The sequence below is a fragment of the Aquarana catesbeiana genome, linkage group LG02 (assembly GCF_042186555.1).
Source record: "Aquarana catesbeiana isolate 2022-GZ linkage group LG02, ASM4218655v1, whole genome shotgun sequence".
Lineage (NCBI taxonomy): Eukaryota > Metazoa > Chordata > Amphibia > Anura > Ranidae > Aquarana > Aquarana catesbeiana.
Genome location: NC_133325.1, coordinates 719,636,326 through 719,650,292, shown reverse-complemented (window position 1 = coordinate 719,650,292; position 13,967 = coordinate 719,636,326). Strand labels below are relative to the sequence as shown.

General features: G+C 44.0%; 1 protein-coding gene across 2 annotated transcripts in view; it reads left to right on the top strand.

Annotated features, from left to right (window-relative positions):
* The window catches only part of CADM2 (cell adhesion molecule 2), a 729,321-nt gene that overhangs the window by 678,911 nt on the left and 36,443 nt on the right, over positions 1-13,967 (top strand). The gene's annotated exons all lie outside the window — the stretch shown is intronic.

Genomic DNA, 13,967 nt, shown 5'->3' with positions numbered 1-13,967 from the left:
GTTAACCCCTTCCCTGCCAGTGACATTTTTACAGTAATCAGTGCATTTTTATAGCACTGATCGCTGTATAAATGTCAATGGTCCCAAAAATGTGTCAAAAGTGTTTGACGTGTCCGCCATAATGTCACAGTCCCGATAAAAATCGCAGATCACCGCCATTACTAGTAAAAAAATAATAATAATAAAAATGCTATAAATCTATCCCCTATTTTGTAGACGCTATAACTTTTGCGCAAACCAATCAATATATGTTTATTGCGAATTTTAGTACCAAAAATATGTAGAAGAATACATATCGGCCTAAACTAAGAAAAAATTAGCTTTTTTATAAAAAAAATGGGGATATTTATTTTAGCAAAGAGGACAAAACCTTGTGTCTTTTTTTCAAAAGTGTAACTCTTTTTTTGTTTATAGTGCAAAAAAATAAAAACCGCAGAGATGATCAAATACCACCAAAAGAAAACTCTATTTGTGGGAAAAAATGTACGTAAATTTTGTTTGGGTGCAGCGCCGCACGACCGCGCACTTGTCAGTTAAAGCAGCGCAGTGCCGAATCGCAAAAAATGGCCTGGTCATTCAGCAGCCAAATCTTCCGGGGCTGAAGCAGTTAAAGATAGTTTCACAGGCTGTTTTTTGGCCCCACCATCCTATCACACAGGGCTGCCAAAAAGTTCCTAAACCATTCTGCAGAATTTGCATTACTGCCTGCTTTGTGATACATAATTTTTAGAGTTTGATTGGAAATTCCAATGGGAATTCAAATGAAACTCCAAAAAGAGTGTACTACAGAGCAGTAAGTAATACAAAATTTTGAAGAATGGTTTAGGAACTTTCTGGCAGCCCTGCCTGATGAATTACAGAGGTTAGCACTTTTAAAAATATTCTGCCAAACAACAATTGGTCAAACTTTTCCTAACTTTGCTCATTTTTAGTCATTGGAGTAGACACATTTGCAATCTCCATTAGCAAATCATTTTAAATTTTTACATTTCAGATTTTTTGGTTTAACATACATGCTTTAAAACTATATTTATTTTTTATTTTTTGCTGGAGTGTGTAATTTTCTTATTTTGTTGAGTATTTGCAACATAAAATAAATTCTCTTCCATCAAATTATAGTGGGGGGATATTATAAAGGGAGCAGAGTGATATGAAATAGACATCTGTGCATTTCTTTGGAACCTAAAGCAACTTTGTCATCATTTAAAAAAACGAAAACAAATGTCTCCTTGCCAAAAAGAGGTTTAATATTTTCTTGTCCCTTTACCCATATGGCCAATCTCGGCTGCTTTGAAGAGATAAGCTTGTTGAAATATCTCTACATCTGACACTTACTGGAGCATTGGATGCCTGGTTCCCCTCAGTGGTCTGCTGTTTCCCCATGCAATGATAGGATATATTTTCCATTCAAATCTGTCTGCTCCAGCAATAGAGTACATAGATGAGTGTCTTGGCTTTGGAACCAAGATAAGTAAGCAGCTGGAGTAAGGGTTAGTGCAGTTTACAACAAGGGTGTCGGGGATCAGGTTGCTGGAAGTTTAGTATAAGTTAAACCTGTAATAAGTTAATAGCATTTACAGGAGATCAGCAATGGAAACCCTCATATTTCACTCATAATGGATTTGTTTTTAGGGTGAGGGCTTTAACTGACCTACACAGGGCCGATCCTAGGGTCACCGGCGCCTGGGTGCAGAAATGTTTCTGGCGCCCCCACATGGGCGTGGTCATCTTACCAACTCCTCCCCTTTACAAATGTTTCTATGGCAATGACTCAAACACAGAGATGCTCCCCTAAGAAGTCTTTGTTACCCTAGGATCCTCCCATGATCTTTTAACAATAAAAAAAATACAGGAAGAGCGTACACTAATGAGACCTGGAGCAGAGTCTCTCTGATGCACACAGAGATGGCTTCTGTTAGAGAGTCTGTTAGAAAGAGCCCGCAGACATATTACAGGAGATGGTCAGAGACTGCAATCATGGTACAGGAGATGGTCAGAGACTGCAGACATAGTACAGGAGATGGTTAGAGACTGCAATCGTGGTACAGGAGATGGTCAGAGACTGCAGATATAGTACAGGAGATGCCCAGAGACTGCAGACATAGTACAGGAGATGCCCAGAGACTGCAGACATAGTACAGGAGATGGTGAGAGACTGTGGTTATGATACAAGAGACAGTCAGAGACTGCAATCATGGTACAGGAGATGGTCAGAGACTGCAGACATAGTACAGGAGATGCCGAGAGACTGCAGACATAGTACAGGAGATGGTCAGAGACTGCCGACATAGTACAGGAGATGGTCAGAGACTGTGGTTATGATACAAGAGACAGTCAGAGACTGCATTTATAGAACAGGAGATGGTCAGAGACTGCAGACATATCACAGGAGATGATCAGAGACTGCAGACATAGTACAGGAGATGGCCAGAGACTGAAGACATAGTACAGGAGATGGTCAGAGACTGCAGACATAATACAAGAGATGGCCAGAGACTGTAGTTATGATACAAGAGACGGTCAGAGACTGCAATCATGGTACAAGAGATGGTCAGAGACTGCAGATATAATACAGGAGATGGTCAGAGACTGTAGACATAGTACAGGAGATGGTCAGAGACTGCAAACATAGTACAGGAGATGGTCAGGGACTGCATACATAGTACAGGAGATGCCCAGAGACTGCAGACATAGTACAGGAGATGGTCAGAGACTGCAGACATAGTACAGGAGATGATCAGAGACTGCAGACATAGTACAGGAGATGGTCAGAGACTGCAGACATAGTACAGGAGATGATCAGAGACTGCAGACATAGTACAGGAGATGGTCAGAGACTGTGGTTATGATACAAGAGACAAAGACTGCAATCATGGTACAGGAGATGGTCAGAGACTGCAGACATAGTACAGGAGATGGTCAGAGACTGCAGACATAGTACAGGAGATGATCAGAGACTGCAGACATAGTACAGGAGATGGTCAGAGACTGTGGTTATGATACAAGAGACAGTCAGAGACTGCAATCATAGTACAGGAGATGGCCAGAGACTGTACACATAGTACAGGAGATGGTCAGAGACTGCAGACATAATACAAGAGATGGTCAGAGACTATAGTTATGATTCAAGAGACGGTCAGAGACTGCAATCATGGTACAGGAGATGGTCAGAGACTGCAGATATAATACAGGAGATGGTCAGAGACTGCAGACATAGTACAGGAGATGGTCAGGGACTGCATACATAGTACAGGAGATGCCCAGAGACTGCAGACATAGTACAGGAGATGCCCAGAGACTGCAGACATAGTACAAGAGATGCCCAGAGACTGCAGACATAGTACAGGAGATGGTAAGAGACTGTAGTTATGATACAAGAGACAGTCAGAGACTGCAATCATAGAACAAGAGATGGTCAGAGACTGCAATCATAGAACAGGAGATGGTCAGAGACTGCAGACATAATACAGGAGATGATCAGAGACTGCAGACATAGTACAGGAGATGGCCAGAGACTGCAGACATAGTACAGGAGATGGTCAGAGACTGCAGACATAATACAAGAGATGGTCAGAGACTGTAGTTATGATACAAGAGACGGTCAGAGACTGCAATCATGGTACAGGAGATGGTCAGAGACTGCAGATATAATACAGGAGATGGTCAGAGACTGCAATCATAGTACAGGAGATGATCAGAGACTGCAGACATACTACATTAGATGATCAGAGACTGCAGACATAGTACAGGAGATGGTCAGAGACTGCAGACATAGTGCAGGAGATGATCAGAGACTGCAGACATAGTACAGGAGATGGTCAGAGACTGCAGACATAGTACAGTAGATAGTCAGAGACTGCAGACATAATACAGGAGATGGCCAGAGACTGCAGACATAGTACAGGAGATGGTCAGAGACTGCAGACATACTACAGGAGATGGTCAGAGACTGCAGACATACTACAGGAGATGGTCAGAGACTGCAGACATAGTACAGGAGATGCCCAGAGACTGCAGACATAGTACAGGAGATGCTCAGAGACTGTAGACATAGTACAGGAGATGGTCAGAGACTGCAATCATAGTACAGGAGATGGTCAGAGACTGCAATCATAGTACAGGAGATGATCAGAGACTGCAGACATACTACAGGAGACGGTCAGAGACTGCAGACATACTACAGGAGATGGTCAGAGAATGCAGACATACTACAGGAGGCAGTCAGAGACTGCAGACATACTACAGGAGACGGTCAGAGACTGCAGACATAGTACAGTAGATGGCTGTGTGGCTTTCCCTCTGGTGGCGCAGGGCAGCGAGCGGGGTTCTCTCTCTAGACCCCCCAGGACAGATCCCCCCTACATTAGTACAAACCCCCCAGGACAGACCCTCGCTCCATTAGTAATGACCCCCAAGGACAGACCCCCCTCCATTAGTACAGACCCCCCCATTAGTACAGACCCCCCGAAACAGACCCCCCTCCATTAGTACAGACCCCCCTCCATTAGTACAGACCCCCCTCCATTAGTACAGACCCTCCCTTCATTAGTACAGACCTCCCCCATTAGTACAGGCCCCCAAGACAGACCCCCTCCATTAGTACAGATCCCCCTCCATTAGTACAGACCCCCCATTAGTACAGACCCCCCTCCGTTAGTACAGACCCCCCTGCATTAGTACAGACCCCCCTCCATTAGTACAGACCCCCCATTAGTACAGACCCCCCTCCATTAGTACAGACCCCCTCCATTAGTACAGACCCCCCATTAGTACAGACCCCCAGGACAGACCCCCCCATTAGTACAGACCCCCCTCCATTAGTATCGACCCCCCAGGACAGACCACCCCCCCATTAGTACAGGCCCCCCTCCATTAGTACAGATCCCCCATTAGTACAGACCCCCCTCCATTAGTACAGATCCCCCAGGACAGACCCCCCCTCCATTAGTACAGACCCCCCAGGACAGACAACCCCCCATTAGTACAGACCCCCCTCCATTAGTACAGACCCCCAGGACAGACTCCCCTCCATTAGTACAGACTCCCCAGGACAGACCCCTCCTCCATTAGTACAGACCTCCCCCCATTAGTACTGTCCCCCCAGGACAGACCCCCCTCCATTAGTACAGACCTCCCCCCATTAGTACAGGCCCTCAGGACAGACCCCCCCTCCATTAGTACAGACCCCCTCCTCCATTAGTACAGACCCCCCTCCTCCATTAGTACAGACCCCCCTCCATTAGGGTACATAAATACACCTGGGCGTCAGCTGGAGAGGAGAGGACAGTGTGCAGCTGCCCTGCCCAGTTGGAGAGCAGAGCAGTTCACAGCAGGCAGGAGTGAGAGACACAGAGAGGAGAACAAGTCAGGCACGGACCGCCCCGCTCCCCCTCGCAACATCACTGCGTGGCTGGTCTCTCTCCACACAGAGACCAGCCGCTCTGCCTCTAATCTCATCTCTGGCTGGCAGCTGCTCTCCTTCTCTTACAGGAAGAGGGAGGGGCTTGAGCAGCAAACACAGCGGTGCCTTTCTTCTTAGAACACCGGCAGAGAGCCGCCGCCGGATTCAAACAAGAGGAGGAGGAGAAGGGAAGGCCTCAGCGCCCCCACGTCTCTGGCGCCCTGGTGCACTGCACCCCATGCACCCCGTCTGGGATCGCCCCTGGACCTACAGATGTTCTTAGATATAAAAAGCATTTGCCCAATAAATAGATGGTATATGGGTATAATTACTGACATGGTGAATATCATGAGTGTTGGTCCCACAAAACAAAGGCTGTGATGGTTATCTATTGCTAATACAAGTTTGGCAAATAGTTTGCTCTATAGTAGTTTGTTTTCTGCCTTTCCCTCCACACAGTGATTTGTTTGAAGGGGGTGTACACACATTTGTCACTGTCTCAGTACTAAATATGAACTATACACAGAATAATATGACACATGCTTTATTTCAGGAGAACAAATAATTAATAATTCCAAGACTCAGCCAACCTTAAAAGATTGTTAGAAACACTGCCCACAATCCGTAATCTGTCTCACGTAAAATATGGTCAGCCATTAAATATTCCTTTTACTCTTACTCTTCTTTTAAATGTAATTGCAAATGAGACTTAAGCAGCTCACTGCATGGCAACTAAAATTGATCAGCATGATGCATTTTCTTCTTCTTTCAGTTGAAAGTTATTTTAAACTATATTACTAATCTAAAAATAACCACTACTGAGAAAAAAAGAAGGCATACTTTATACCCTGAAAAGTTTTGGGTGTACAATTGTAACTGAGACACCTGGCAGTTTATTTCTTGCTGTCACCAATAATAAGACATATAAGGTTTTGCCTCTAACTACACATTAAAAAAACAAGAAAAACATGTAAGCCCCTAAAAATCCATACTAAATTTGTATTTGAGCAAGCAGCATGCAGGTCAGGAAAGTGGGGGGGAGGCACCAGCCTGCACCCTCAGACTACATAAACCATACCACATCACATTCCTACATGCCCTCAACATGAGGTAGGGTACCCCTTCATATTGAGGGCACGTAGCCTGGCTTTGTATGGTTGATGAGGGGCAAGGACCACATGCTTTTATTTGTTTTCTTTTATGAAAATGATTTCCTCTTAAAATACATTCCAAACCTGAATGGTCTGATTTAGAATTTGTAACAAAGCCCATGCCTTGTTTTTTGTTTTTGTTTTTTGTGGGCCCCTCCTTAATATCTATACCAGACCTAATGTCTGGTCTAATGTAAATTTTGAAGGGGCCCAATTGTTCTTTTTTTACATGATCCCCACCCCTTTGTTTACATTCACCAGTATCCCCAGCTGACAGCTGAATGGGCCAGGTGGGAATTAGTCATGGTTGTTAGGATGCTGGTGGCTGCTGTCTCCCTAACATCCAGCCTAAAGGAAAAATGCTGTCACGTTTAACAGTGGTAGTAACCCTACTACTAAATGTTTTCCTTCCCATTGCAGTCAAAGGTTCTGAACAGTTTAGCTGTTTGGTGAACCTCTGAACAAGCCACATTTGTTCTGAACATTGCCTATGACCAAACCAGCAGCTCATTGCTAGTATCAGTATTCCCCTAACTGAGGCCTTTTGCTTCAACCGCAGCAATTTCACTTAAGGCCTGTGCACACGATTGGACTTTTTGACAACTAACATGCAAATTAGCTGTTTTGGAGCAACATCCGACCGTGTGTACTCTCCATCAGACCAACTTTTTCTGTTTCCATCGGACTTTTGTTGGCTGTGCGAACACACAAACTTTCCGGTAACAAAAGTCCGATGGAGCAAAGTCCGATCATGTGTACACAAAAGCATTGGGCTTTTGTACAAACTACAGTACCCAGCCGCAAGAATGTTCTCGGCGACAGGGTACTGTACATCTCGAGCTGGCTGCAATAGGAAAAACACATTTTCCTACTGCGGCAGGCGCGAGAGGGAATTCCCCCCTGGGGAATACCAGGCCCTTAGCTCTGGTATGGATTTTAAGGGGAACCCCCTATGCCAAAAAACGGCATGGGGTCCCTCCAAAATCCATACCAGACCCTTATCTGAGCATGCAGCCCGGCTGGTCAGGAAAGGGGGTGGGGACGAGCGAGTGCCCCCCTCCTGAGCTGTACCAGGCCGCATGCCCTCAACATGGGGTTTGGGTGCTTTGGGAGAGGGGGGGTGCCCTGCAGCCCCCCTCCATTTCAAAGCACCTTGTTCCCATGTTGATGAGGACAAGGGCCTCTTCCCGACAACCCTGGCCGTTGGTTGTCGGGGTCTGTGGGCGAGGGGCTCATCAGAATCCGGGAGCCCTCTTTAATAAGGTGGCCCCCAGATCCCGGCCCCCCACCCTTTGTGAATGAGTATGGGGTACATCGTACCCCTACCCATTCACCTAGGGAAAAAAGTGTCAATAAAAAAACACAGTACACTGGTTTTTAAAGTAAGGCACCTCCGGGGGTCTTCTTCTGACTCCGGGGGTCTTCTTCCGACTTCAGGGGTCTTCTTCCAACTTCGGGGATCTCTCCAGCATCTTAACCCGGTGTCCGGATCTTCTGCTGGCTCTTCCACTATCTTCTGCCGCTCTTTTGCTAGCGGTGGCCCAGACTTCTGGATCGTCTTCTTCCCTCTTCTCTTCTTCCGATGTTGACACGACACTCTCTCCAGCTGGAATGATCTCTGAGCACTCCGCAATGGACTTATGTAGGCGGTGACCCCGCCCCCTTATGAGGTCTCAGTTCCGGGGCATTCTGGGCCATCGCTAGCAAAAGAGCGGCAGAAGATAGCGGAGGAGCCAGCAGAAGATCCAGACGCTGGGAGAAGATGCCGGAGAGACCCCCAGACCTGGAAGAAGACCCCCGGAGTTGGAAGAAGACCCCTGGAGCTGCCTAATAAATTACTTTAAAAACCAGTGTACTGTGTTTTTTTATTGACACTTTTTTTACCTAGGTGAATGGGTAGGGGTATGATGTACCCCATACTCATTCACAAAGGATGGGGACCGGGATTTGGGGGCCATCTTATTAAAGGGGGCTCCCGGATTCCGATAAGCCCCTCGCCCACAGACCCTGACAACCAATGACCAGGGTTGTCGAGAAGAGGCCCTTGTTCTCATCAACATGGGAACAAGGTGCTTTGGGGTGGGGGGGCCGCAGGGCGCCCCCTTCCCCAAAGCATCCACCCCCCATGTTGAGGGCATGCGGCCTTGTACAGCTCAGGGGGGGTGCTCGCTCATCCCCACCCCCTTTCCTGACCGGCCGGTTTGCGTGCTCGGATAAGGGTCTGGTATGGATTTTGGGGGACCCCCATGCTGTTTTTTTGGCGTAGGGGGTTCCCCTTAAAAACCATACCAGATTCAAGGGCCTGGTATGCCCCTGGAGGGGAACCCATGCCGTTTTTTTATTTAAAATTTGGCGTGGAGTTCCCCCTCAAGATTCATACCAAACACAGTGCCTGGCATTGGCGGGGATCCAAGTCGAATCCCCACACCAGTGTGAACCCGGCTCGCAAAGTGTCAATCTCGCCGATAAAAATGGCGAGTTTCACACAATATCAGACAACAATACAGAAACTGACCAAAGGGTGGTGGTAAAGACCTGAAAAACCATGAGATTTGGTGAAAGTTGGCTGGAAAAGTGTTGCCGTCTGTATGCAATACAAACTTATGGCCAACGCCCTTTGTACAAAAATTCAAGGGAAAGTTTGTACAAAGTCCTATAGTGTGTATGGGGCTTAAGACTCGTAATTGTAAAAGCCTTTCTTAGAGTTAAATCTTGTTCCAAGAGCAGTCTTTCTTTAATTTGGTATGTAATCTTTTTTCTACTAGTTGGTATCCTATCATTTCATCTGTTAAAGCACCAAACATACAGGTAACAAAGCTGCAATAAATTGTTCTGTGCATTTATCATTATGCTGTTCATATTACCAGAATTTATATAGTTCTGCAACCATGTTTACGTTATGCACAAGAAGCTCTTTAATGCAGTGACAGTTGTATCGTAAGTGTCATGTGCTGCTGGTAGAATATAGGAAATATGGAGTCCTTCTGCTCCCAGACAGTGAATAAGTAAATGAATATAGAAAACCTGTGCTCAGCGCAAAATAATATTATATATTATAGGCAAAAACCTAAGACAGCAGCCATCACTGGTATCTGAATACAAAAATACCCCAACAACCTGTGAATTGAAAAAGGTAATATCAGTATAAAGGATGGTGTGGTATGAAAGTATACCATTTATTTATAAAAAAGGTACTCACAAAATAAATAAAAAAGACCAGCATATGAAAAAAACGTCGCTTGGCTGAGCAGGCATGATAAAGTCACCACTAAGCTCTTCCTACATAGTTTGTCAAAACAGAAGTTCCCATGCTATGCCCCTGGACCATGTCTGTTGTGATGAAACATATCGGACGTAGCATAGCAATGACATCATCATGCCTTCTTGGCTGAGCGGTGGTATTTTGATATGCTGGTCTCTTGAATTTATTATGTGAGTGCCTTTCTTTTAAAAATAAATGGTATGTGTTCATGCTACACAATGTTTTATCCTTCATACTGGATAATACCTGTCCTGATTCCATTGGAGCTTTGAGCGAAAGACACAGTGTCTAAGTCACCGATTAGAGTACCCTAATATACACTATGGTACCAAAAGTATTGGGGTGCCTGCCTTTACTAAGGATGAGCCGAACACCCCCGGTTCAGTTTGCACCAGAACTTGCGAACAGGCAAAAAATTTGGACAAACACACGGACACCGTTAAAGTCTATAGGACACGAACATGAAAAATCAAAAGTGCTCATTTTAAAGGTTATATGCAGTTATTACCATAAAAATTGTTTGGTGACCTGGGTCCTGCCCCAGGGGACATGTATCAATGCAAAAAAAAGCTTTAAAAAAGGACGTTTTTTTCGGAAGCAATGATTTTAATAATGCTTAAAGTGAAACAATAAAAATGCCTAGGGGGGTGTCAATAGTATGCCTGTAAAGTTGGGCAGTTTTCCCGTGTTTAGAACAGTACCACAGCAAAATGACATTTCTAAGGGAAAAAAAGTAATTTAAAACTGATTGCAGCTGTAATGAATTGTCGGGTCTCGGCAATATAGATAAAACTCATGGAAAAAAACGGCATGTGTGTGGGGGTCTGCGGGCAGGGGGCTTAGCGGAATCTGGAAGCCTCCTTTAACAAGGGGACCCGCAGATCCCAGCCTCCCCCCCATATGAATTGGTAATGGGTACATTGTACCCCTACCATTTCACAAAAAAGTGTCAAAAATAGTAAAAAAGACAGGAGACACTTTGGCACAAGTCCTTTATTAAAAAAAAGTCCGCTGACAAACTGAAAAAAAACCCCCAAAAAAACTACAACAGCTGCACCTCCATGGGAGGCTCCCACCAAGTGGCGCTTCTTCTCAGTGACAGCGGTTATATAGCTGAGGGCGGGGCCACCTGGTAATGTAAATGGGTGACCCCGCCCCCCCTCTGACCCCTCGTGACGTCAGACCTGAAGGGTCTGATATAGATTCTCGGGGGACCCCTACGCCATTTTTTTTATTTTGGTGCAGGGTTCCCCTTAAAATCTATACCAGACCTGAAGGGTCTGGTATGGATTTTGGGGGGCCCCTACGCCTTTCTTTTTATTTGGTGCAGGGTTCCCCTTAATTTCCATACCAGACCTGAAGGGCCTAGTATGGGTTTTGGGGGGACCTCCATGCAAATTTTTTTTTTTATTTTTGGTTCGGGGTTCCCCTTAATATTCATACCAGACCCAAAGGGCCTGGTAATGGACTGGGGGGGAACCCATGCCATTTTTTTCAATGAGTTTTATCTATATTGCCGAGACTCGACAATTCATTACAGACGCTATTAATTTTAAATGACTTGTTTCCGTTAAAAATGTTATTTTGCTGTGGTACTATTCTAAACACGGGAAAATTGCGCCACTTTACAGGCATACTATAAACACCCCCCAGACACAATATTTAAAGGAATATTTCATTTTTACTGTTTCACTTTAAACATTATTAAAATCCCAAAAAAAGTCTTTAGAACCCGTGTCCCCAAACACTTTTTATGACAATAACTTGCATATAAGCCTTTAAAATGAGCACTTTTGATTTTTCATGTTAATGTCCCATAGACGTTAATGGTGTTCAGCGGCTTTTGAATTTGCCACGAACACTGCATAATATTCGTTTTTCGCCGAATGTCCGAACAACCAAAGTTTGGTCCGAACTTATGCTCGGGCCAAACCGTTCGCCCATCCCTAGCCTTTACAAACACATGAACATTAATGGCATCCCAGTCTCAGTCCATAGGGGTTTATATTGAGTTGGGCCACCATTTGCAGCTATACCAGCTTCAACTCTTCTAAGAAGGCTGTCCACAAGGTTTAGGAGTGTATTTTGGGAATGTTTGACCATTCTTCCAGAAGCCCATTTGTGATGTCAGGCACTTATGTTGATGAGAAGGTCTGGCTCACAGTCTCCGCTCGAATTCATCCCAAAGGTGTTCTATTGGGTTGAGGTCCTGACTCTGTGCATGCCAGTCAAGTTCCTCGACCTCAAACTCGCTCATTCATGTCTTTATGGACCGTGCTTTGTGCACTGATCCACATCATTTGGTGGAGGGGGATTATGGTGTGGGGTTGTTTTTCAGGGGTTGGGCTTGGCCCCTTAGGTCTAGTGAAGGGAACTCTTAAGGCATCAGCATACCAAGACATTTTGGACAATTTCATGCTTCCAACTTTGTGGGAACAATTTGGGGATGGTCCCATCCTGTTTCAACATGACTGTGAACCACTGAACAAAGCAACGTCCATAAAGACATGGATGAGCGAGTGCAGAGCAATAGCAAATGGTCACATATCACCTTCCCCTCCTCTGCAATACATACTTGCCTTTCCTTGATCATAAGCTGCTCCATTTGGCTACCTGATCCATTAAAAGAATGGCCCTTTTAAGCTCTAAATCAACTTGTTCGAGCTCACAGTAGGCTGTGAACTGCATTCCATATGACGGAGCAGAGTCAATCATGAAGCACCTAGAATTGTCAATCATGAGGCACCTAGAATTGTCACATGAGCGAATTGTCACATTGCTCCCATCAGCTAAATGGAAGGACAGAGGAGTGAGTAAACATGGATACGCACTGTTGGGAAGGGTAGAAGTTAAATTACTCTTTTTCTTTGATTTTCTATATTTAAAAATAAGGTTGTCATTTTTTTATAAATGTGTATAAGAACTAGATAAAGGTTTTTTATGTTTGCTGGGAGTGCTCCTTTAAAACCTCTTTTGCAGTGAACAGAGCGGACTTTTGTGGTTATGCTGTAATGTATCATAAAAATCAATAAATACTAATGGTGGTTGCTGCTCTGTAGATCTAATTCTTGTATGTTTTCTATCAGACTTAATGCACTACAGTGAGGTCCTGTTAGCTCAAACTGGAATAGAGTACAATAAATCAAGAAATGTCAAGGAAAGCCATATATTTTCATTCTGCTAGAGCTCTGCTTTGTATTAAGCTGGTAAAAAGGCACTTTTCTTTGTCTGCAGTATTTTACATTCACAAAAAAGTATTATTTTCTGTGCACCTCTGAGCACTATTCTTTGAACCTATTACACTCAAATTACATAACATTTCCAGGTATGCTTATAGCAAATTGCACTAAAGACTTTTATTTTAATTATTGCTGGTTTTAGATGATCAAATCTTTTAACAGTCATCAAGAAACCTAAATATGATTTTTGACCCAGCTCATATGACTTACCTGGTAAAAGGCCATTTTTTTTATCATAATCAGTCTCTGAAATTTGCTAAAAAGTCTAAACTTACCAAATGGATGGTCTGCCTTGATGTTTTTTTAGCTGTAAAGTAACCATCCTTGCACTCTTGTATCCTCTTCATGACTTGCTGATATCTCCCTTTGTAAAGGCAAAGTACAGTGGCAGAAAGCATTATCTGTGATATAGAATTCATTATAAACTATCAACGTATAGTCAGCTTGTTTTTTTCACTAGAAAAAAAATAGAAATAATAATTACATTTAGCTTGTATAACTTTGAGCCAACATAGTGTTGGGGTTCTGGGGCCGTGGAAACCTTTGTGCATCTTTTGGAGTAATTTGCAGCAATTTGGTTAATGATAATTTTTTACTGCTTTGCATAACAAAAAAAAATTCATGTTGCATACAGCACATAGCATCTGAATAATTTTTTTATAATAAGCAGAAAAATAGAAAAAATAGGATAATTGCAAATGTGTAATTTATTTGTTTTGTGTAATCATTCCCATAGCATGTCAAATATTTTCATAACTGAATACTTTGCAATGTTTGAGTTCAGCGGCTCTCCTCTCCTTAATTAGGAAGGCATGTAATAATAAAACAGATATTTGTGTGTCACAAGTCACTGAGACTCAGAAAGGAAGGGCCCAATAAACAGAAAGTATATAGTCTATTTGCTCTCAGCTATT